The sequence below is a fragment of the Corvus kubaryi genome, unplaced genomic scaffold (genome assembly GCF_017639235.1).
Source record: "Corvus kubaryi isolate FWS band 111438036 unplaced genomic scaffold, C.kubaryi_AGA036_p1.0 37385, whole genome shotgun sequence".
Taxonomy (NCBI): Eukaryota; Metazoa; Chordata; class Aves; order Passeriformes; family Corvidae; genus Corvus; species Corvus kubaryi.
Window position 1 is genome coordinate 13,446,721 of NW_024581127.1, and position 24,239 is coordinate 13,470,959.

General features: G+C 41.5%; 1 long non-coding RNA gene across 1 annotated transcript in view; it reads left to right on the forward strand.

The window, feature by feature from the left end:
• LOC121668328 overlaps positions 1 to 20,450 on the forward strand; it is an 80,059-nt gene extending 59,609 nt beyond the window's left edge. The window contains exon 6 of the long non-coding RNA XR_006017343.1: positions 20,227 to 20,450. This is a non-coding gene — a long non-coding RNA (uncharacterized LOC121668328). The remainder of the gene's footprint in view (positions 1 to 20,226) is intronic.
• Positions 20,451 to 24,239: the final 3,789 nt, after the last annotated feature.

The following is a 24,239-nucleotide window of genomic DNA, read 5'->3' on the forward strand; positions in this document are numbered from 1 at the left end:
TTTTTATCCTCTTCTGAGATTGAGTGTGATGCCAGATCTGCAGTTTTCAACTTTTAAGTCCTCTCTCTGTGCTAGGAAGATGACTGGTTGAAAGCAGCAATTATTGGCAAACACTTCTTTCCTCCCCAGCAGCTGGGGCTGAGTATTCCTGAGGGTATATTCATGGTGACCACTTTTATGGCAACAGCTTCCTTCCATGTTCCCTTCATGCTGCTATTGAACAAGTCTGAGATGGCTGTGAGAGCTAGCTTTGCATAGCCAACCTCCCAGGTTACTGGTAAAAGAGGAAAACAAGGAAAGCAGAGCTCAATTTCGCAGTATTTTGACTAGGAATTTTGAGTAAACATTTCAGTGTCTGTGTTGGAGGATGTGGCTGGACATATCCTTTCACCTCCTCATATGTGATATTGCTGGGCAGATGTCATCTCTACTTTCTGCAGACTGCACTTCTAGTATTTCCCAACCCTCTAACGCCTGCAGACCCAGGCTGTTATTTTGTTCAGTGCAGACTGTCACAGAGGGAAACACGTGCTCAAGCAGAAACATTACTTTTGTTCTTGTGCTTTTGTTCCTCTCATTTAAAATGTGAACATATCTGCTTGCTTTTTTGTATGGAAACCACTCCTGTTTCCTGAGTTAGAAGTCTGAAGAGACAGAGACCTTTGAAACATTTTCTTGGTGTGTGGGAAAAAACTAGCAATAACTTTGTTATAAGGTATATGACCAATTCTTGCTGGTACTCAGATTGCAAACTGTTTTGGCTGCTTGCAGTCACAAATGCTTTGTCCATTTCTTCTTTCTTTTGCATCTAGCATAAGATCTTGTGAGCATTTATATTCACTTAAAAATAAAACACAAAGCTCTTTTGCTGACCATGTGAAATTCTTCAAGAGCAGACACATGCATACATACACACGGGTGCACACACTCTCAGACAAACATATATAGCTTAGGAAAGAAATACTTTCTTTAATAGCATGGCTTGTATGGACAATAAAACGCCCACTAAATATAGTTAATATTATAAGTTCCCGTAATACATCTTAGGTTTCAGAAATTTAGAACCTGGCTATAAAAAGTGACTTTTGATACCCCCGAGAGTATAATTTTTCCTTAAAAAAAGAAGAGTATTTGTTGAACTGGCCACTGATTTTCTCTCCAACAGGAAGCCTTTCCATAAATGTTGGGTACAATTACGTGTTTATTAGTTTTGATTCACTACTCCCTCTCTTTCTTTTGAGCGCAGAGATGTGTTCTGGGATGCTTTGCACATTCCTCCTCTTAAAAATTACATCAGAAAACAACAGACTTGGCAAGAAAATAGGGGAAAGAGGATGCTTGTTTGGAAATGATTTGGGGTTAGCCTCCTGTTCTGAAATCTTGTGATGGGAAAAATGTTGAGCCCTTTATGAAGCATGCCCTTCCTAAATAGACTGAAGGAATATTTACATGCTTCAGAGCTGAACAGGATGGCTAAGGTAAGGAAAGCCTGACAGTATGTGCTGTGATGGTGAGAGCTGCAGCTGGCCACGCCCAGAGCAGGGATGTGAGGCCTGATGCACAGCTAAAGTCTGAATCATCTAGGATGAAGAGATGAACCAATAGTGACAGACAATGGTTACTATCCAGCAAGGCCTAGGTGGCCCATGGTTTAATAGCTGACAGTTCCTCCCTAGCAAGCAGTGTGTCCGTAAAATCATCTGAAAAGTGTTCAGGGGTTGCTTGTCATTGCTGGAATTACTTAATAACCATCTTGGAGCTGCCTTGGGGCATGGCAATGAACTGCACTCATAGGTGCAGGTGGGATCATTTCCCAGGCATGGGAAGGTTGTACTGCTCCCACAACTTTGTACCGCTTTTTTAAGTAGGCAGAAAAAGGCTGACTGTAAGTTTGGCTTCTTTAGTTCTTCATGAGCTGACTGATTAGATCTGAGATTTCTGGGGAACAAAAGGATAATTTCAAAGCAAAATGGGGAAGTTCCTGGCCTCTCTATGCTTCTGGGCTTTTTCAAGGTGTTTTGCAGAATAAATTGATCTGGACCTATATTGCAGTCTTTTCTTCTTACTTGTATGGGCAAGATGGGAAAGTTTTACTGGAATCACTCATCTGCTTTCAAGAAGGTTACTCGAGGTTAAGGGGAATGCTGAAGTTCAGTACTGTTCCCAGGCTGGCAGCCTACTCTTTTGAAAAATTTTTGCTTAAGGCTGTTCAGCTCAGGATGTCTGCCTGTTCCCCTTTAGAGACACTTGGGGAAATACTCTAAAAGGTGTGTGAGAAATTTATGTTGTGCCCCTTTAAAGATACTTATGACATTTTATGCTCTTGGATCTTGAACTCTCATCTGATGCTCTATTAGTCATCATGCAGAAATATGATCACAAAACCATGGAGAAAATTTTTGGAACTGTCCAAGTTTCTGTGATAAATGTGAGAGGTCATTTTCAAAAGAGGTTCTCTATTTTTCTGTAAGAGGTGAAAGACAGCTGTATCATCTATTGCTTAAGAGTTGGTGTCTCTAAAGGTGTGGGGTAGATTGTGAAAAACCTCTTGGTGTTACCCGTGATGATGGGAGAGCAGGAAAACTTCAGAAGGAAAGTTCAGGAAATGAGTTCTGATCACATGAATCTCAGCAGAAAGCTAAGCAGGCTAATTATCTGAGCCAGAGCAGTTTAGAGAGTTATACAGGGGAAGATAAAAAGTCAGAAGAGAGGGGATTATCAGGAAAAAGGCACATGTTTACAAGTGGATGAGGTGACCACAAGAGAAGGTGTAGGGGATGACCTTCTTTAGCACTCATGACTGAGTGGTGAGGAGCTGGGTTTGCCAAGACAGACATGGATGGATTGGCTAGTTGGGTAGGGGAAGAACTAGAAGAAGGCATAGTCATGAAACCAGTGAGAGAAGAACAGGCCGTAGTGGACTGGATCATGGAAGATAAGAACAGAACAGTCTTGAGAAGAGGAAATAAAGAACAATTACCACCTCTGCAGGTAAAGTCAGCTGAAGCAGGTCTGTTTGAAAGTATACCCACAGTGGTGACAGAGTTCCTGCTGCTTTGAGGAACGTGTTCTCTCAAAAGGAAGTTGAAGCACACAAACACATTTTTATGCTCTTCCAACAACACCAACATAGTGCAGAGAATTCAGTCCATGTCTTCAGTGATGCTTCTAGAAATTGACTTCTGCCAATTAAGTCCACATGTAATTCCACTGAAATGCTGCTGTAACTGGCATGGTAGAAGTGCTGAGTCAGGTGGAGATGGGCCCTGTGCAATGAGAGGTAAGATTTGGTATGTCACCTTACAGATTTGGTATGTTACTTACAAGCAAATGTCTCAATTGTGTGCTTTAGGTCCTGTGGTCTGCCTGCTGCTCTTGGGAATGTTACAATTGCTTTCAGTGCAAAAAGGAACAAATATGTCCAGACTTGTAGCTGCATAATAAGCCCTCACAGAGTCTTTCAGCCAGTATTTTGATGGTGTATTTAGAAAGTCTTTCAAATATGACCTTTCAACTACTGATGCCATCCTGTAACTTTCACAGAAATGACTGTGTCAACTGCATCACATGGCTGAAGCTAGGCTGATTTTCAGCCATGTGATGCTATTTTATCACCCTCAGGACAAAGGTTAAGTCCTTTCTTTCTTTTCTCTGTTAGGCACCACTTTCTTTGGTCCTCTTACTTTGATAACTGCTGAAATTCCTGAGGACCACTGAGTTAAGAGTTTCTATAATCCACTGTGCGCTTCTCTGGTGAAGAACCTTGCTGGTGTGCTGCATGTAACAGAAATACCTTCACACAATGAAGCAATCATTCTTCCCTGTCAGGTCTGAATGTCTTGATTCTCATCCTGCAGCAGGCTTGGCAGGCAACAAATCCCCTGGTTTGCACAGGGCAGTGGCCAGCACAATCTTTCTGCATTTTAAAACATTCTTTAATGCTAGTCTCTCTGCATTCAAATGGTAACTTTAGCTGACATAGGCTTTTGTAGAATATTTGAATTGTAGCCTATTGAAACTCTACCGCACTGAATTTATGAATAACTTTATTGCAGTATAAATGTGTTATTTTTCCCTTTATTTATAATCGTATGAGCATGTTTTTATACCTGTTCTGTGACTTATTTGGAGGCTATTGTTTCCTTTTTCTTTAGATGGGGGCATGTGCATTTTTGAAAGCTTGAATACAAAGTGGGTATCATTGAGATAAAGACTCATAGTTTTTACATCAACCTAATCAAGCCTGTGGACTGAATGGACAAAAGAAAATAAATTTAATACTATATTGCATATTATATGATGGTGTAATTAAGTAAATGGACAAGTGTTGGATGCACAGCTGGACTAAAGTAAATTTACTGAAGCTGAGGATATTTCCTGTGTGCTTTTTCACTCTAGATTTCAAGATTGCATATGCAAAAATTCAATCTCTTCCTAAGTGAAAACCAATGTAAAATTAATCACACTTTGTAAGAGAAAAGGTATGAAGTAGGTCGGGTTTAAAATCTGAGTTTTAAATATTCTCTTTTCTGCCAGTTCTGGAAAACAAACAAGAAAAGCCAGGAGCAAAACCCAACACTAACAGCAACTATCCAAAACTTGGACAGATACTGTGTAAAACTCTAATACTAAAAAAGGAATTATGGCAACCCAACTTGATATTTGCAGCATACATAAGCCATGCTGGATGCCCACCTGGGCATGAGGGGTGTGATGCCTGGCTGAGCAGTGGTGTGTCCCCACTACCAGTGGTGATGCTGCTCTGCTGACACTGGTGGAGACTGACTTGAGGGGACCTGTTGAGCCTGCCAGAGCACAGGATGATCTCTGGGCAGCAGGCTGGGGCTTGACAAGAGGAAAGGCAGGTATGATTCTCCCTGTGCCACTTGTCACCTTGTTCCCCTACCACTTAAGATCCTCAGTGCCACCCAGCCCATACCCACTTGCAATGGGGATGGTCCTTCCTGGCCTTGTGCCCAAGCACTGGATATTTGGGTTTTAGTGACAGCGAGGCAGGTGTTGGGGCAGAGAGGGGAATGTGGGTGAGGGTGGACAATAAGAATTGGCATCGGAGGAGACCTGAGGGCTGGATCTGTCTCAGGATGTGGCTTAATGGCTTCTTCCAATTCACAGCTCCATAACTTGTGCTGGAGTCAGGTTTATAATATCTCAGGCATGTGATTCACGTAAGTGTAAAGGCCACTGGATACAATTACACATTTATTTTTACCTACCACTAAGGGAATTTCCATTCAGTACGATGTGAGCTGGTTGCCCTTGCTCTGTACTGTTTCACTAGTATTTTTCCTGACAATTCATGTCTAAGAAACACAAGACAGAGAGAGACTTAATGTTATGTGAAAGGGTTTTCCTAGGGTAACTGTATTCAGTCTTTGCTCAAACTGAACGAATAACTTTGATCTGTCAACTGTGAAAAGTAAACTGGGTGCGACCTTCCGTCATCGGCTAATCGTCTCACTTAATGACATCTGTTAACTTTGTTCTGATATTAGATCATGGTCTTTCTTTGTACTGTCAAGATTTTTCATTCAAGGTCTAATTATTTCACTTTATGTGTATACAGATATCTTGGGAGTCAGTTGCACCTAGTACGAAGAGCATTTTTTCTATTTTGAATTTCAAAAACTGATCACAGTGGTCAGATTGACGTGGCCTTTTAATGGATAAAATATGCCAGCTTAAAGCCCAGCATTGTATCTCAGTCCCTCTCTTCCCCTCAGTTTCTTTTAGGCACTGTATTTACTTTTATTCTTAAGTGAGAGAGAAGGAGGAAAAGGGAGAATTGTTTCTGTTCCAGATATTTCAATACTTGAAAATTTGATTGAATTGATTTGTTACATACATCCAAACTGGCCCACAGGAAGGAAGAAGAAAATACTGGTTTTCAGACTGTCCCTTTCCCTTTCAAAGTTCTTTTTTAACCTTTTAATAGTGACAAAGGCATGGGTAGGCGGCATTTTGGGGGATTAATGGTCATTTGGGGTTAATGCCCTAAGGCCCTCTGTCCCTCAGCTCTTTGCAAACAGTGATTAATCTCCAGGGGAATGTATGTGCCCTGATCGGTACTCCTGATAATGCTCATCCTTATAGTATAGATCAAAACATGTAGACTTATTGTGGTAATGGCCATGTTCTCACCTCCCAGGCTTTGTTCAGTTCAGTCAGCCACAGCTTAAGCTCCTGGTATCTGGTCACATTCAGTTCAACAGGCGTTTCATCCCTTGGGTCCAATCCTGCAATATGCCCAGTGCTACTCACCAGTGTTTGTGCACACTGTCTTCTCCTCTAGGAACTCTAGGGAAATTTCCCTTAGAATGTTGGGGCACTCAGTTCCCTCTCCCTCTACTGTGCAGTAGCACTGGAGGGTGTGGGACCACTGAAAAGGCAAGGAGTGGAAACTGGCTTTTGGGGTGAGGGGACAGTGGTAGGTGGCCAGATTGGTGGCAGGAGAGGCATTGCACAACCATGAACTCTTGCACCTGTTTCCTTTTTCTGTCCCCAGCCAGCTCTTCATTTGTTACTATGCTGTACTCTCTTCTTTGCCAGGTTCAGGTGAAAGTAAAATGGTCAGTTAAGTGAATTGCACCATCTGTAGAAGAGCAGTGCCTGTCAGTAAGTCAGCCCATACTGACCAGGTGAGTAGGTCTAATATTTTTCAGATGCTTTCCCAGGTATAGCAAGGGACTACAAGCTGCAGAATACCACATCAGCTCTTACAGATAGGCCAGGTGCTGTCTCTCTATTAGGGGATTGTTTTCTTGTTTACATTTCTTAGTACATTGTCTGGTCTACTTTTCCATTTCTGAAGCAGTTTATACTACATCACCTCTGGGAAATTATTCCATAGTCTAGTAGTCGTCACTGGGATCCAGTCTCATTCCAATTAACATTTCATGCATTTGGAGTAGGAGTGTCTAGTTCAATATCTGGTTATGAAGTAACACCCCCAGGTAAGGAAAAATGTATGGAAGGTATCAAGACTGCTACATGTAAAGGCTTTAAATTCTGAGAATCTGAAATAATTGTTTCAGTACATTCCTGACTCTTTAAAAACATACTACCTGCTGAGAAGTAATGGAATAAAAAAATTAAAACCTCAGTGGCCATATTTCCTTCTCCTGTCCCATGTTTAAGTCAATGTAATATTTTTATGTGGTATCTAATCTCTCTGTGAGCAGCACCCTGAGCTGTCCTCTGGGTTTTCAGCATGCATTCTTTCCACATTAGGAAAAGGATTCTGTCTTATAAACTCTTATATGTAAACGTTGTCACTGTTAGATCTTTATGGTCAATTAAAAGCATGTGAATGGGTACAAGTATTTGATTTTAGTTTAATAGAGTAGGAAGTTTTCTTTTAGTTTATAGCTATCAAAAATGCTATCTTTTTAGTTTATTTTTGGTCTTGATAGGACTTTTAAATACAACAGTTACTTAGTAAGTGATATTATGTTACATTTTCACGACAGTTTATTATACATACATACAACTTTTCACAGCTTCCAAGCAGTTGTTTTCCTTTTTCACTCTTTCAGTGATTGCGATGGGCTACTATAGAACTAGCAAAGCGTATAATCACTGGTCCCTTCTGAGTATATTCCCAAATCTAGTTTGAAAGCATGGAGGCTGTTCCTGTAATTCTTAATGAACTCCAGCCACTCTTGATGACAATAAAAGAAAATGCAAAGCCATTAGCAACTTGCCAGAACAGTGGAGTAATAGCCAGTCAGACCTATTGGGAGCTGTGGGGCTATTTGGAAACAAATGATTATTTCACCAGCAGCAGAGTAAAACAAGCTGCACAGATCTACTCTACTTTTTTTTCCCCTTAAACTCTTCCTCCTCTTTTTTCTCTCCCTCTTTCATGCTGACCATATTTGTCAAAAAAAGCCTAGAAATCAAGCATGTGGAGATTTCATTCACACACATCAGAGTGGGAGACTTTCATCATGGCATTAATAGCTAAGCCTTCTCTCTTATCGCATTTCCAAGTGCACCTTTGCTTGCTCAATTTATAGAAACATTCACTATTCTTGGAGAAAAAATATCCAGTCTTTATTAAGAATTCTAAATTATCATGACTACTGACTTTCCTAGGGGAATACATTTAAAAAGGAAATGTAACTTCCGGCCTTATTTTGCTTTTAAGTATTTTACCTGCTTATTGCATGTTGATTTTAACCATCTCATGTATTGTGTAATAATCTGAGGTGGTTCATTGTTCTGTATTTGCCAGCTGAACATTCAGGTTCCATTTTGTTCTGTTCTATTCTTTATTTTAAAAAAACTCCAAACCACCATGAACTTGATCTTGCCCAACCTGAGAAGCCCATAAGACACACCACGGACATTTAGGGGTCTGCTAACAACTTCTCCCCAAAAGGTCCAGTATCAAAGAGCCAGACAGACTGCATCTTTGATGCAAACCACAGGAATTAATAAAGGAGATAAACACAACTGGAAAGTTTGAATCCAGTTGATGGGATCCCTGTCAGTGACTGAAAGCCATTTCAGGGCTGTCCTTTTTCTTCAAGTGTCCTGTTTAAAATTATGAGAACACCACTGAAAGGGATGTTGGTGGGAACTGCCGGGTGAAAACAGAACTGTTGCCACCACTAGATCTGGTCAGACATAGCTTGTCTAGAATAATTTAAAAACCCTTCAATTCCAGCACATTGCTGGTTACCTGTTATCGTGCTGCATCTCTCTCTTGCAGTGAATAAAATGTCACTGCATCTTTTTAAGTTCTTGTTCTAGTGAATCCTGTTGGCTTGTACACATCCAGGCCAGTGAGAGTCAAGGCAGAAACCACACACAGGCACAGGCTGTAAACATTGGAAAGCTGCCATGTCCACTCCCAGAATATTTGGTATAAGGAGGCAGGAATATAAGAGCAGTTAAGCTGGGCTGGGCCACAGGGAGAATACCCAGTAATGACTGCAGTGAATGCTTTGGGGAGAGTATAAAAAGGGAGTGACATATAGTGACTGGGGTTAGACAAGGAGTTCAGATGTTTCCCTTTCTACAAGACAGGAGGAGACAAGGAGTTCAGATGTTTCCCTTTCTACAAGACAGGAAGAAAATCATCACCAGTATCATAAACAGAAACACTTAAGACTGCCCTCTGCACTGTATGCATGTGTGCATGTGGCAAATGAAATCCCATGAAGGAAAGTTTTGGAAAAGAAAAAAGGCAAGGAGAGGAAAGCTACCATAGCTCTCAATATTATTATCAGAAAAAAAAATCCCGCAACACAACCCTCCAGAGCACTCATTTATCTTTGCAAAGCCTATACAATGAGTTATTCAGCTCTAAGAGATATCCTCTGAGTGAAGTGACTCATCCTGGATCTTTCAGCTGTGTACACACACAGGTGAGAAGATTCCCACAGGATACCTTGCTTACCTGACGTATTCTGGAAGTTAGTTAGTAGGAAAAGGCAATGCTTGCTACCCAGGAACAGAGACCCTGCCTTGGATATCTGCAATTTAAGGGGGAAAACCTTTAAGTTTTATTTTAGATACTTCCCTGATAGCAAAGTGGGTAAGGCTTGATGCAGGGCAGGGGAGTGGGACAAAGCACAATCTTGTCTTGGCAGAAAGTGCTAGAAGAGGGGACAGCCATGAAGGTCCAAAACTGCTTGGATATCCTGTGAGAGGTGATGACCATATGGAACTCAAAGATGGAGAAGAGGTTAGGTACTTCATGAGGGAGAGGGAAGATCCAAATCCTTGAAGGTCTCTTTGCAGTAGGATGAGGTAATAATGAACAAATCTTCAGTGAGAAGACACTCTTCAGAAATAGCAATCATGAGCACCTTAGGGAAACTGAGAATCTTGATGTGTTTTTGCTTCAGAATGCAGGGAAAGGTGGGCATGAGAGTCACAACATTGGTCACATGCCAAAAGGTGAACCTGGCCTGACAGGTGTGATGACTTGAGTTCTGGCTGTTAAACAGTATGCTCTGGACCAGGGCAAGGAAAGGTTTACTTCAGTTCCAAGATGTACCAAACATGCAAATCATGAGATTCAGGATGATGATGCTCACATGGAGTAATTGACTTAAACTAGACTGAGTCTTCTCTTCCAGAAGCTCAGTGCATATGGGCTATTCTCTACACTATCATTCCTGTTGAATCTTTACAGACCTTTGCTTTTCTGATGGGTCTTCTGCTTCTTTTTCTCTTATTCTCCCCATGCTGCTGTCTCTACTTCCTTTAAATTCTTTCTCTTTGTTGTTGCATTTCTCTACAAACACCTTGGAAATTTTGTCTGAGCTATCCTTCCTTTCTGGGGAGTTGGCCTGATTTATTGAGTTTATTCATTAAGACTTGTTCTTCTCCCCCATCTTACCCCTCTCCCTTGGTGTAATACGGTCTTTTTCTGCTGTTTAATGTTATTGATTCCTGGTGTAATCTATGTGGATTGTTTTTTGGCCACATCTTCTTTTCTGTCTTCTGGCTTTTGTCTCTTCTTTCTGTTGAATTCAGTGAGATCATGTGCTTCAAGTAAACAGAATAGGCCAAATTCTTGTCTGTATTTGTTGCGGTGGTTTAGTTTCCTGCATTGGTTTAGCAAGCCCCAACCATCCCAGAGAGTGCAGCGGGGCTGCTTTGGGGAGGGCGGCTGCTCCGCTCTCTCGCAGCCCTTTCAGGCGGCCCCGTGCTCCGGCTAGCTGGGCTCCGTAACACGGTGACAATAAATGAGGCAGAAGGGTCCCTGCATGGTGACCTCAGAGGAACTTTCATTTTACACGATGACAAGCCAGCTCCCAGAGGCAGAGAGACCCCATGGTCAGGGAGCTTGGGATTTTCTCAGGGCGCAGGAGCGGTACATGGGAGTTAGGGTACTGGAACCAATAGGGAGAACCCGAGGGTGTGGCTGGGACTAGGGGCTGGGAAGGGGGAACAATGTGGAAAAGGCAGACAGTTTAATAAGAAAAGGAGTGGGAAGATACAGCGCTACATGTATTTTCTGCTTCTAGTGCCTGGTCTCAAAAGACTCTTTTATCAGCAAGAATACTTCAAGTTACAGGTATCTGAACAGGTGCCTTTATCTGCCTCATTTGTAAACTGAATGGTTAGGACATTTTTAATTACTCACCAATATTAACCAATATTAGAGCTGAACAACCTCAGTCAACAAACCAATTTTTTTCTTTTAATGAGTTCAATTCATTGAAATACAACTCATAAAATGTCATCCTTGCAAAAAGACTGGTTCTAAAACTTTGGTTTTATGGTATTGAATGTCACATTACTTCCGAACCTGTATAGGATGGTTCACAATTCTTTCAGGTACTCAACCACCCTTCACATTGCTGGATTTCAGAAGAGTGGTGGGTTTCTAGCTCTTTGACTACGTAAGTGTAGAGTCTTTATACAGATTATCTAAATTACAGGTATGAGGTCAGATGAGAGATTTTAGCATTCACATTTCCCTTTGATTTCAAAGTAGCTGCCCAGAGCCTTAGAGGAGTGAGTTCTTATGCTGTATTTCTGGTACATCCTGGTTGGAAGTTAATTGCTCTCACAGGGATAAGTTGGGCTGTAACCGCTCTCACCCCAGAGGCTGTCTGTGTGTGAGTCAAAGTCCCAGCTCACTTGTTCTCTCTGACTTTTCCTGCAATGGATGATGGGTATCATTTAGCAATTAGCAATAAAAAAATGATCATGTGGAAATAATACTATGAAGCAGAAAAGAGGGTTTCTAAATAGTCAGTTCTACTGTGCCATCAGGTTGTTTTTCTCTGCCAAACATGTCTTCATTTGAATGGGGTAAAGCACGGATAGATAAATAGTGGATATGCTCTGAGACAGACTTGGCTGAAACCATTGATTTCCGTCTCAGTATCACAATGGTAACCTTGGCCTAATGCTTGGCTTGAAAAAGTGCCCCATGTAATGGAGCAGAATATGGGCAAATACCTCATGATTGGTCTTGTGTGAGTTGCAAGAGGACTGATCTCCTGTCCAGAGGAGAGCTAGCTGAGAGGTTACAGTCTCTTTTATGCTAAGCTGGTGTTGAAAAATATCCATTACCTCCTGAACAAGAGTAGGGAGTTTTGCTATGCTCTGAGAAGGTGCACCAAGCCTTTAGCAGGTGATCTTGATCCTTTCATGCCACCTGAGCGGTTCAGAAACTAGGTACTTTGTCTGCAGATGTCCATCAGGTAAAGACTTCCCCACTGAGTGGGAATTATCAACTAGCAGAGAAATCATGGAGGTGCCTCCAGCCTCACACAGGCAGGACACACGATGGAGCCTGCCTGGCCATCCCAGCCCTCCTAGGCTGCCATGACTTTCCTCTGCAACTGTCATTTGAAATCTTGTGCACTGGAGGGCACGTCCAGGAGTGCCAGGAATATATGTCTAGGTGAGACAAGGTGTGATGATTAACACTCTGGAAAAAATGACACAAAGGTCCTCTGGGTTAGTGCTCCTCTGGGTACCATCACAGCCACTTGAAGTGGATGAATTATCTTGGCATAATCTGCAGCTCCTGGAGACTTCATACTGCCTGGAGCCTTATGCTGCTCTCACTAGGGGCTTGCATTCAAACAGCACATAAATGAAATGTGAAGTCTCACCCCAAGAAATCCCTCTTTCTCCTTGGGCAGAAATCCCTCTTTCTCCTTTCTCCACCCCCAATCCCACCACACTGTACAGCACACAGAGATCCCTGCAAGCACAGGCTGTGCACCAAGTCCAGGCAATAAGAGATTTGGTTGAAGACACAACATTTACAGGCTCTCAGAAGGCTTATTGGAAAAATCTGTGAATTAATTAATGCATAATAAGACAGCACAGTATCTTCAAGGACTTCTTATAGCCTTCCCCTAAAGCTTGGGTTTAATATTTCTCTTTACAGCAGTCATCTCCATATATCTTCTGTAATGTGCTGGAATCAGTGCCTTGGAGAATTTTTTTTGAATTCTAGTTGTCAGACAGCTATAGACCAATTAATCTAGAAGTATGCACATTTGGGGATGATATTCTCCAGTGACTCAGCAATGTAACAGATGGCAAAATATTTCATATTTATTTCCATTCCATTTCTATATTGGAAATGAACCCAGACATTTTATTTTTTTTGACAGTCAGACAACATCTGTTGAGAGCACTGTCAGCTGAATTACAACCTCGCTGGCAGGTAGTTGGGTAGACAGCATGAATTACTTTCAGCTATTCTGTATGTGGTTAAATCTCTTTTTCTACTACATTATTTTCATTATAACTGCTGGATTGATGGATGTTGACTAGCTTTACATTGTATCGCTGAGAGTTAAAGTTTAGTCACATAAAGATTTGGTGCATTAAGATGCTGAGCATTAAGTTGTGATATCAATGGATTTATTTGTACTCATTCCTTAGCCAAGACCAATTAAAGAAGGGATATTTTGGAGGGAACAGGCCAGGGGTTTGGAGGAGATGCACTTCACTGCCATGGAAGGAACTCAAGTGTGGGAGTGACTTGGAGGATTTAGTCCCAGGAGCTGGTGTAGTCCAGACATATCACAGTCTGAGATATCTGAGCTGAGCGAGAGGCTGCCAAGTGCTCTCTCTCCTGGTGCAAGCAGCATACTAGATTTCTGGCAGTTCCCAAACAAAGTTTTTCCTGGGGAAGCAGGTGTGGAAGTTGAGGCCTTTCATGGTGAGAGGATGAGGAGCCTGAGCACTGGAGGAAGCCTGATCTGAGGGAAGGGATTTGGTATTTTTGTGCAAAGATCTAAACTCCCTGAGCAGTAGAATTAGCAGTTTCATTTAGGCTTGTTGTCCTGTGTCTTGTATACCTTATCTCAATGCAGTAAACTCTGTTCCTGCCCTCCTGAGCACTGTCCACACTGCCAGTCTACTCTGCAGCAGCACAGTCAATTCTGCCTCTGTCTGGGTGCTCTTCCCCCTCCACGGTACTCTAAGCTCTCTTACCTTTTTTCTGCTGTTGAGCACTACACTGTGTGTGATGATCAGAGACACATACATGTTAATTTTCTAGAGAACATATGGCTGTGGACTGGCCAGCTGCTGCCAAACAGATTGAACAACAGCTGAGTTCTTCTCCCGTTTCCATCAGACATTTCAGATTTTCAGCAAATATGTGTGAGTGTCCTCTAAGATGTTTACTGTCTGCCAAATGCTATTAGGGTAAACTGATGGACAGATAGGACAGACAGGGTAAGCACAGTTCTGGAAAACTAGGTTAAGAATCATAGTAAACAAGTGAGTAATGAGGGAAATATTTGCAAAACATTAGTTTAATTCCTTGGATTCTATGCTATCCCTTAACTGACTTTATTCAGCTTCTTCTTTGGGATAGGAATTAAATGTTCTTCTCTGTTTATTTGGTACTTAACATAATTTGCTCACAGCATACATATGAAGTCAGACTGGTTACATCCACTCAACCATATGCATGTGTGTGTATTTATACATGTGTACAAAGGTATCAGAACCCAAGGGTGACCACTGCTGTTAGTTATTAAAAACTTAGATGTTACTCTAATTGAGCCCTGGTTACAGTTCTTCACAGATACTTCTTTTTGCTGTTCTTTTATTAGGTTATGAAGGTTTTAAGACAAAAGGTGGTGGTCCTTTTAACCAAGAAACACAGCACTGTTTAAATTTTGCAAAACAAAGAAGCTCAATGAAGTTCAGAAGTCTTCATGGCCACTGACCGACCACCTGCTGAAATGATCTGTGGGTGAATCACTTGCTGATCCAAAATCACCTGAGGCAAAATTTTCCTTTAAAGCTAACCCACATATCTTAGGATGAAAAACCCCTTCAGGTCTTTAATAAATTCTCAGTTTCTTGTCCAAAACTTTGGAGCATGGTGAACTACCCCCAAGACAATAAAAGTGCAAAAAATAACCTTCATGACACCTTTGTCAACCCCATTATGGTAGGCATAAGGTCCCAGACCTGGTATAGGGACTGTGAGGTGGCTGCTAGATGGACTCAGTTCCATGTACGCTGTGTCTACAGGTGAATAATTGTAACAGGAATATTACATTTTCCATCTATAATAAAAAGATAGGAAATAATTTAATATAAAAAGCCAGTTTAAAGGGTGTTCCACCTCCTCTGGAAACAGAGAGGGGAAAACTTGTAGCAGTCAGGAGTATTTAGTAGCTGGAAAGGATGCAGATGCCATTAATGAGACAAGCCTACAAGGCTGAAAGAGAAAAACGTGCATGAAAAAGCTGCAGAGTATGAAATCCAAACTTTATCAGTCATGCAGCCTGTTTAAACCAATGTCTTGTCTTCCACAGGAAATCAGTAGAGGTGGAGGACTTAGCACTAGCTAGATAGTGTCAACAAAAGTGGCAATGAAAAATAGTGTGGATCAAGGGGTGACATGTACAGATCTTGTAGCTAGGGTGGGGGGAGTTGCTGCAGACAAGTACGTCCTTTTAATTACCCTTCTCACATCCCTTAGATAAAAACAATGCAAAGGAGTAATCTCAAGAGGAATATAATTCTCTCTAAATGTGAAAGATATTAAGCAAACATTCTTCTGCCCATAGAGACTGTAAAAGCTCTTCTCACTGTAAAGTTTGCGTGCCATCTCCTGTTTCTGCACTTATATGAAGAAAGCAAAGGGTAACAGAAGTTTAGGAATCACATGAGAAAGAGCTTCTTTTGTCTGTGGATCTTTCAGACCATGGGAAGCCTGCTGGGACAGGAGGAATATGAAATATTCCCTTGGTTAGGCTTGACCTTCATTATTCATTTCCCAGACCACTTGTTGACATCAATTTTGTCGTATCAGAACATGGCTGGAATATGGTCATTCTACCAGAATGTAACCAAAATAAAAACCCTGTGAGGATGATGTGTCTGTGCTCTTGTCAATAGTTATCCTTTATTTTTCTGTCTTATCTTTCCTATATTACTATGGAGAGAGATAAGCTCAGTCTGTGAGGGAGGGTCCTGCATACAAGTTGGGTGTGAGGCAATGCAAGGCAAAGGCTTGATGAAGTCTGTAGCAAAGAACAGCAGGCATCACTGATGTGGGATTTTGCAGGTAAGAAGCCAAAATGTAAACAGAAACCAGTTTCACTTACATTCTTCCAAAAGCAATTAAATGCAGTAAATTCTGTGTAGTGTAAATTAGTAATGTTGTGATTTGGAGGAGCAAAATTGCAGTAAGAAGAGTGGCTGAGCACGGGTAGACAGCATGAGGTGGGAGCTGATGAAGCACTGAGGAAGTTAAACGAGTTTCTTGTCTTGTTGCTGGCAATCTGGGGAGTGAGGTTATCAATGTGACATTTCTCACCTGTACTTCAGGTTTGTTAATTTGTTATTCTGTTTTATTTGTTATTTATTCTTTATTCTGTTTATTTGTTGTTTATTCTTACAACAAATTAATGCATCCCGTTCAGTGGGAGAGTCTGGAGTTTTGCCTGTCACTGCCTGACCAGCTCAAATTGCCACTGACCTTCCTCATACTCCTGTAAGCAATTACAGCAGTACAAAGCAGATGCAAAGCTCTGAATCTCCACACCTTCCTGCATGACAGTGAGGTGAAGTCAAGCTGTAAGAAAAAGATCCCCTCCATAGACTTCAGCTGGCTTTGCTGATGATAGGTTGGAGGAAGAAATTGGATATGTGCTGCCTGACTGACAGCGTGGAAATAACCCTGACCTTGGCAACACTTGTACCTGAGCCAGCCTGTCTGCATGTGAACTGTCCTCTAGAAACTGCTGAAATACTTCATTTGTTCAGAGCTAATATGTGTTTGAAGGACTGAACCAAAATGGCAACTTCAGGTGTTAGTCACATAGTCAGTCAACTCCCCTCAAAAATTTAAGAGACAAGGCTGTGGTTCTGCTTTCTTGCTTCAACAGGAAGAGCCAGGCAGGCATGTGAACAGGCGGTAGCTGATCCAGAAGATCCTCTGAAAGCTGTCTGATGCTGACTGTTCTCCCATGGCACTGGTAACACCACCGTGCTCAACATGCACGACGTGGCTGGTGTGGGTCTGTAAGAGCCAAGGTCTGTCGGGGCCACCTCTCTGAGGTGCCCTGTTCACTCCAGCATGATGATACCTCTGTAACACAGGCAGACAGAACTGAAGTGTGCAGACTCAAATGTCTGAGCTAACAACCTCTACAAATTTAGCTCCTTGCATTAAGCAAAGAAGCTTTAAATTGCACAGAACTCACATTGTTGTCTGCTTCAAATTTCGAAGATACACCTATAGAAGTGGTTTTAATACTTTACATATTGAACAATCACCATGTGTCCTTCAAAGTCCTGTTTCTGTGCCTGAGCTACTGTTTCTGGGCTATTTGGGATTGAGGCTGCTGTGCTGTGTTTAAAAGTCAGTATGTGTAGATTAGAATGAGGAATACGTGAAATGTGGAGGTGTTTAGAATTTCTATTTCATTTCCACCTTAAATGTTCAGGTATTGTTTAATTAAAATTAATTCACCTCAAGTATTGCACCTAACCACAGAGAATCAGATTGGAGACAAACTTAATTTTTTTTTTTTTTCAAGACTGTATTTGCCTTTTTTTTTTTTTCTTTCACTACAGCTTGAGATATCCTTCTGTTAGAATGTGGTGCAGGATTCCCTTTATGACATTCTGGTGCATTGTTGTGAAAGGAATTATCATGTTGCAAATTCAATAACCTGCCTTCAGGATCAGTTAGCAAGAAATCATAGGCCATAAAGGAACAAAACCTTGTTAAACTTAACATCCTCAGTAACAAAGCAGGAAGGGTAAGAGGAGTTCTAAAAATTTCAGAGGTTTGGGTTTTAATCAGCTTTGAAAATTTTGATCTAATTTGAAATGTGAGTTTCAGATGATTATCCTGCTTTCTGTAACACAGAAAGTTTGTTCATAAGGTGAAAATCCACTGTGTGCCAAGACTCAGTTTAGAGAATGTTTTTATGGCTATCTAATAAACTTTGAAAATATGAGTTTATAATGGAAATGCTGACTGACTCCTTATTCTAACAAGACTGGTGGATGCTGCTGTAATGTATTGTGTAATTTATAGGAGTCACCTGTTAAGCCATCTGGGACAGAAAGTTTCCCAACTTCTAAAATGTTTAACTTGATTAGCCTTATGAACTTCATTTTACAATGATACCAAATTCAGGCTGTGCCAGCCCATTGTATTCTTGGGCTGTCTTTTCATATTTATCCAAAAAATTAAAAAGAGCTTTTTTAATTACCCCAATATGAGTGGTAGTGGAGGTTAGAAGGGTGATGCTGGTGCTTTGATTTATTGTTTACAGGTGTCATATGGAATGAGTCCTGGGGTAAAATAAAAGTTTCTGTTGTTACTCTTCAGCTAGGGAAAGTGTTGGTTTTTTTTAAAAGGGATTTGGGGCTTTTAAAAAGTGGCTAAACTATATTAGTCCATTGGGCCTTTCACAGGCTGGAGGACTGAACAGAAAGAGAGGTTAATGGAGAAAGAAAGATGATGAAAGATGGGGCATCATTAATGGGGGATCATTAATAGGCGTCAGCTAGAAAAGGCCTGTCTGTGAGTTTATGGGAATAGCAATGTCTCTTGTAGTAGTAAACACTTTAATTTGCCTTGGAAGCCAGTGATCAATGAGAAGCAACTTTAGTTTGTCACTGGTTTATTATTTTGTTCACCAACTGTTTTTTTCTCATCTATAATAATTTTCCTGTGTTCTTTATTTAGTTTCATAGTACTCTGATTAAGAGGTGTTTGTCATCAGGACTTTCACCTCAGCATTTGGGATTCTTCATGTGATTTAGCACGGAGAATTGCTGTTACTTTGCTAAAAGAAACATCCATTTTTGCAGATGATGTGATGAAGATAAAGCACTGAACTTCAGGTGATCATTACAGATATTTTGCATGGGAATTAGAGCAGTATTAGCCTTTCCCCCACATTGCAACTGTAGTACTTAACATTTTGCACTCCTGTTGAAGTGTCTATGAATGTAACTTGGCATTTTCACCCCAGCTGTTGCAAGGTGTTGCTCAATACTCTTAAACAGATGCTAACATCCAGTGAACATCCAGCTAGCAGTAGTCTTTAGACAGCCTGACAGACAAGCTCTGGCCTTGTAGGAGAGCCAGATGTTTCTGGGCAGCCTGTCGGAGATCGTGGAGCCGACTCCTATGGGAATAATGAGCATCCCAAGCCTCAGTGCTTTCCACACCATATGTAAGAGGCATGTCGCCCAGCTTTGTCCTCCCTGAATACATGTAGGGCAGATGAAACATTTATGAAAAATAACTCTGAATGAGAATTCCAGCAAAAGGAAAACCCCGTAGTCCACAGGCAGTTCTCCACCCTCAGGAAGCAGGTGAAGAACTGACTGAAACATCCAAACCAGATAGCAATCCCATTGCTTAATGTGCTACTGGCAGCTTCTCAAAAATTATGGTGATGGGGTGCAATGAGATTATACATATATTGGCACAGACTCATATTCCCTGGTGCCTTCTCTTCATTTTAATTTTTAGGTTTTTATGTATATTTCAGAAGTCTAGACACTATATCAAGGTAATTGAAGCATTAGTTTGTCTGCTACTTGGAAATACGTGAGGATTTGGGAGTCAGAGTGGACACAGCTGAGGATTCAGTGCAATGCTATGAAAAAGGAAGGTGGTGCATATCAAGTCAGTATAGGGAGATTATCTGCCCTCTCCACTTACTATTTATAGGGCTGAAAAACTGCACTCTTGTACTGGAATACAAGAGTGGAAAGATGGGCCATTAACACCTGAAGATGTAAAAAGCATGACCTAAATACTTGTCTGACTATTTTCTAAGAACTTTCATTCAGTGGAAATACATAGCAGTTAAGGATTCTAACCTCAACAACAAAGGCAGAGCAAAACGCTGGATACAGTTTAGCACCAAACAGATACAGCAGAGAAATGAGACAAATATTTAAGCAATGCTAAAAAAATGACTGAGCTACCAAGGGAAAAACTGAGTCCTACATCTCCTGAAAACTTCACACCGAGACTTGCTGGAGAATGCATACAAGCCAAAAAATTTCTGGGGCTTAATAAAAATGTAGGTGAATGGAATTATATGGTCAGTGTCATACTTTTGGTCTTTAGGAGTAGAAGTAGAAAGGAAGATGATTTTAAAGGGAGGTAACAGCCTGCTGCAGGCAGGCTTAAAAGAAGACAGAGCACAGACAGCAGTTGATGGTGATCACAACTATTTTTCTTTTCTATTTTTATCTCTGTCTTTTCAGTGACTGCATTCAAGGATGGCAAGAGACCACGTACCATTACGTAACCATTTGAGTGAAAAGAATTTTCCTCAAAAGTACTTGGGACACTAAGCAGATGGCAGCAACTTAATCCAATCCAAAGAAGGAATAAATGAAATCACTTAGTCAGTTACATTCACTGGGGAAACTCTCTGATTCTCTCAGATCTAATGGAAAAAGAAAATAAAACATTACTGAAAGTGCCACGTATATGTATTTTTATTACAGCAGAGTAATCAGTTGTCTTTTGTTTTCTTAAATGGATATTATTGACAAAATTAGTTTGGTTTTTTTTTAATTACCTTTTAAATCTTCCTTAACAGTTTCTTACCGTAGTTCATATTAGTTGAACTGATGCTGACACAGAAATGCTGTAGTTAGTAGCTATGTGAGATCAGATTAATTGCAAACTCTGTCTGCTTGCTTTGCTGTTGTGTTTTTCCATGGGAGTCAGCAGAAACCATGGTTGAACGCTTGCATCTGCCCACAAAGCCAGACTAGGAAATGAACTTCACCAAAGCTTTCTCAACATAACATCATGGAAAACAGTTGGAAGGAGGAAAGCAGTGGGGCAGAGCTAATTCAGTCCATAACTAGGTGAAAATCGGGTGCTTCATGCTCTTCTGGCGAGGTTTGGACCTGCAGCAAGTCTATGATTGTAGGTGACCACCTTTGAAAAATATCTTTCCCTCTCCTTCCTTCCGAAGTATGACCTTTCACCTACTGTCTCAGGAGATGCATTTTTCATCTCTAGCCAAACGGGCTTCCACAATACCTCTAAAAGTTTTAGAAGCACCCAAAATGCCAACCTTTAAGCTCCTAGGGAAACTACAGACAAATATGAGTTTGCTGAGCTGTATTACACGTCCTTATTGCTGTTTGCAGCGAAACGTGCTCCTGCTGATGAGATATCTGGATGCAAAGCAGAATATGCAGAAAGAATATGGTTACTGCTAATAGTTTGCTCTCTGAAACTAATTTCCCCTTAAAATTAATACTGTTTTAATTTTCACCATTCAGTTAATGGTAAGGCACAATTTTAAATTCAATTAATCTTCCAGGGCACAAGTAGTTACTGTCAGTGCACAGGTATGGCAAGGCAGATTGTCACAGCCAGGGCCCATCCTGACACCCCAGCCAGGAGCAGGGCAGCCAGGGACAGCCCCAGGCACTGGGAAAAGGAACATGTGAGGTTAACAGGAGAAGTTATTATGACACTCAGGGTCCTGGAATTTATTGCACATCCACAAAGGGTTTCTGTGCATGGATTCGTGCCTGTGTGTAGAGGTGCACTGGCCACATTCCACCTCCCACTTCATCCTGATGTGCAGCTCCATCGCCTCCTCCTAGCTCACCACCCACCCAGCTTCATGCTACCAATGGATGTCCCTGCAGGTCACAAACCCATACCAACCTGTTTCAAAAAAGAGTGGGTTTAAGCAAGGTAATCCTTGAAAGGAATCTCTGATTTGGAATCATTGTGAATTTGGAGTTGTCTTCCAAATCTTAGTCCTCCAGGTCCTGAATGTGTCAGTTTCCAAATCCTGCTGCCAGGTCTTCCTTGTTTTCTGTGTATCTGGTAACAAAATGAGATGAAAAATATTTTTTGTGGAAGAAATTGGAAAATGCAAGACAGTGACTACTATTTTCAGCTTTGAATGAGCAGAAAATAGAGGATTGAATTTTGCCTGCAAAGAAATTGGGTAATAATAATGTAGATGGAAGCAACCTTCTTTCTGAGCCCCTAAACATGGGAGCAATAGAAACACAGTTGTGTTTGTAGCCTTATTTCAGCAATGTAGTATACAAACTGAGCACATGTAAGTAGAAAGCAGAGAATTTTATCTTGAAATTTTCATACTACCACAGAGAAAACAAACTTTAAAAAATATGCAGAATATCACTTCAAGAATGTTTCACTTAGAACTTAGTGTTCTTTTTATTTTGTAAATTAATTAAAAGCAAAGGAGGTACAGCTAGTAACAATTACTGAAAAGTTTTTGCAAAAAATATGCTCTTCAGAGTGCAGTAATTTTCTTCCTGTTCCTCACTGAGGAGAACTAAGATTTATTTATTGTGCTGGATAAAAATATTGAACTAATAGTAGGCAATTTTTTATGACTTCATATTATCATAAATGAATTCATTTTCAAATCAGATTCAATCAAACCTCAATTTATAATAATAAAATCCAGATTTGCCTGCCACTAAAGATATGTTTTACCAAAAATAACAAGACTTCGGGAGGTCATTAAAGTATATTCTGTATACAATATATGATTTAAAATTTCCCTTCTGTATCATATAAGCAATGCCCAGAGAAGGTGTGGGGTTTGGGTGGAACTGGTTGAATAAAAGAAGTACTACACTGACTACATTGTTGGTTTTGGCTCAGCCCTGCAGTAAGGCTGTTGTATAAACTACACTGCATCCCAGGAGTAATCTTTGGAACATGGCACTCAAAGTATCTCAGAAAAATGTGACTTAGTGTACTTCTGTGCTTCACAGCTGGTTGATTGTCACCTGCTGTGACCTCTCTCACATGTGCCAGGGCACAAGTGCACACTGTGGTCTTTCCTGTACCTAGTCTGAAAACATGTTTGCAGGGACATATTCTGTGGTCCTTGGTGTTAAACACTTTTAATCGGTTCCCAACCTAGCAAATGGTGTGTCCTTGCCTTGCTGTGCCATGGTCTCCACTTCCTGTTGGTATCTTGGGCACAGTCAGCCACCTGTACCTTTAAATCCACTTTTGCTGTTGTTTGCCTTTGGGAAACAGGGTATGCCTTACATTTTATTCCCCCTAGAAACTCGGGGAGATGCCACAGTGGTTTGGCCTTGGAGATGCCAAGAGGTGTCCAGTGGCCAAGAGGCAGGCAGGGGCCAGGTAGTGATGAGAGGGATGGGAACAGACTGCATCCCAGCAGCAAGGGGAGGGGTGGAACTGCCCGTGAGAGGGCTGCCTTTGGGTGGTTTCTTCATTTCAGCTCCATTTAGCCTTGGTTCTCTAACTTGATATATCTAGAAGATGTTTAGTTCCCTGCTAAAATACATGTCTAATGTCAGTGAGACAATTTCCATCTGAGGATGGTCTCCTCCTGCCACTCCAAGGCCAGACAAGGAGCTGGGACCAAGCAACCAACTCACTGACATAAAATCAGAGGAGGTGGAGTCCCAGTTGCTGAAACTAATGAAGAGCTTCAGGCAGGGCAGCATGCCCAGGTGCAGAGGTATCCTTGCAGTTAAACCTGTGGTTCCCCAATTTTCATCTTTTGGCTTACATGCATTAAGTTGTTGCCAAATAAAAGTCTTGAAGAATTTTTTTTTCTGGATGGGATCTGCAGTGCTGCCAAGTCTGAACTTCTTGAATATCCTCATCCTCCAAGTGCTCTGAAGGGTTTCCTGAGGGGCTTTTCCTGCAATGCCCATGGGATGGCCCAGGGCAACCCAACCCATCCTTGATCCCCTTCTGATCACTGAAGATCTCTCAGAAGAGAGGACCCCTTGGCAAAAGGAACTGGTGCCTTGAGACATACCTGCACAGAGACATACCTGCCCAAGCCCAGAAGATGTCCTCTGGCAGCTTAAGATAACCTTGTGCTCATCTTCTGGCATTTCTTCATTACTTTAAAGTAGGACTGTCTTCAGATGTTTCAGCCAATGTGTAAATTGCCAGTTAATTCTGTCCTAGTATGGGGAATTATAAGGCAGAATTGGGTTGTGAGCTGTAAACCTGCCTGCAGAGGCACATGGCAGAACAGAGGAGCACATGGTGGCACAGAGAGGCTTGTCTCCACCAGGGCCTGGGGGGAGGAGGTGTCACAGGGCAGAGCCCTGCAGAGAGGAGCCCGCGGGGAGCTGACAGATGAGTGAACAGCGAGTGATCACCCCACAGAGGGACATTGAGAAGGTGTGTTGTGATGCAGCAACATGGGATAGGTCACGCCATAGAAGGAAATGCTGTGCCGTAGAAAGGTGTACAAACCCAACGCACT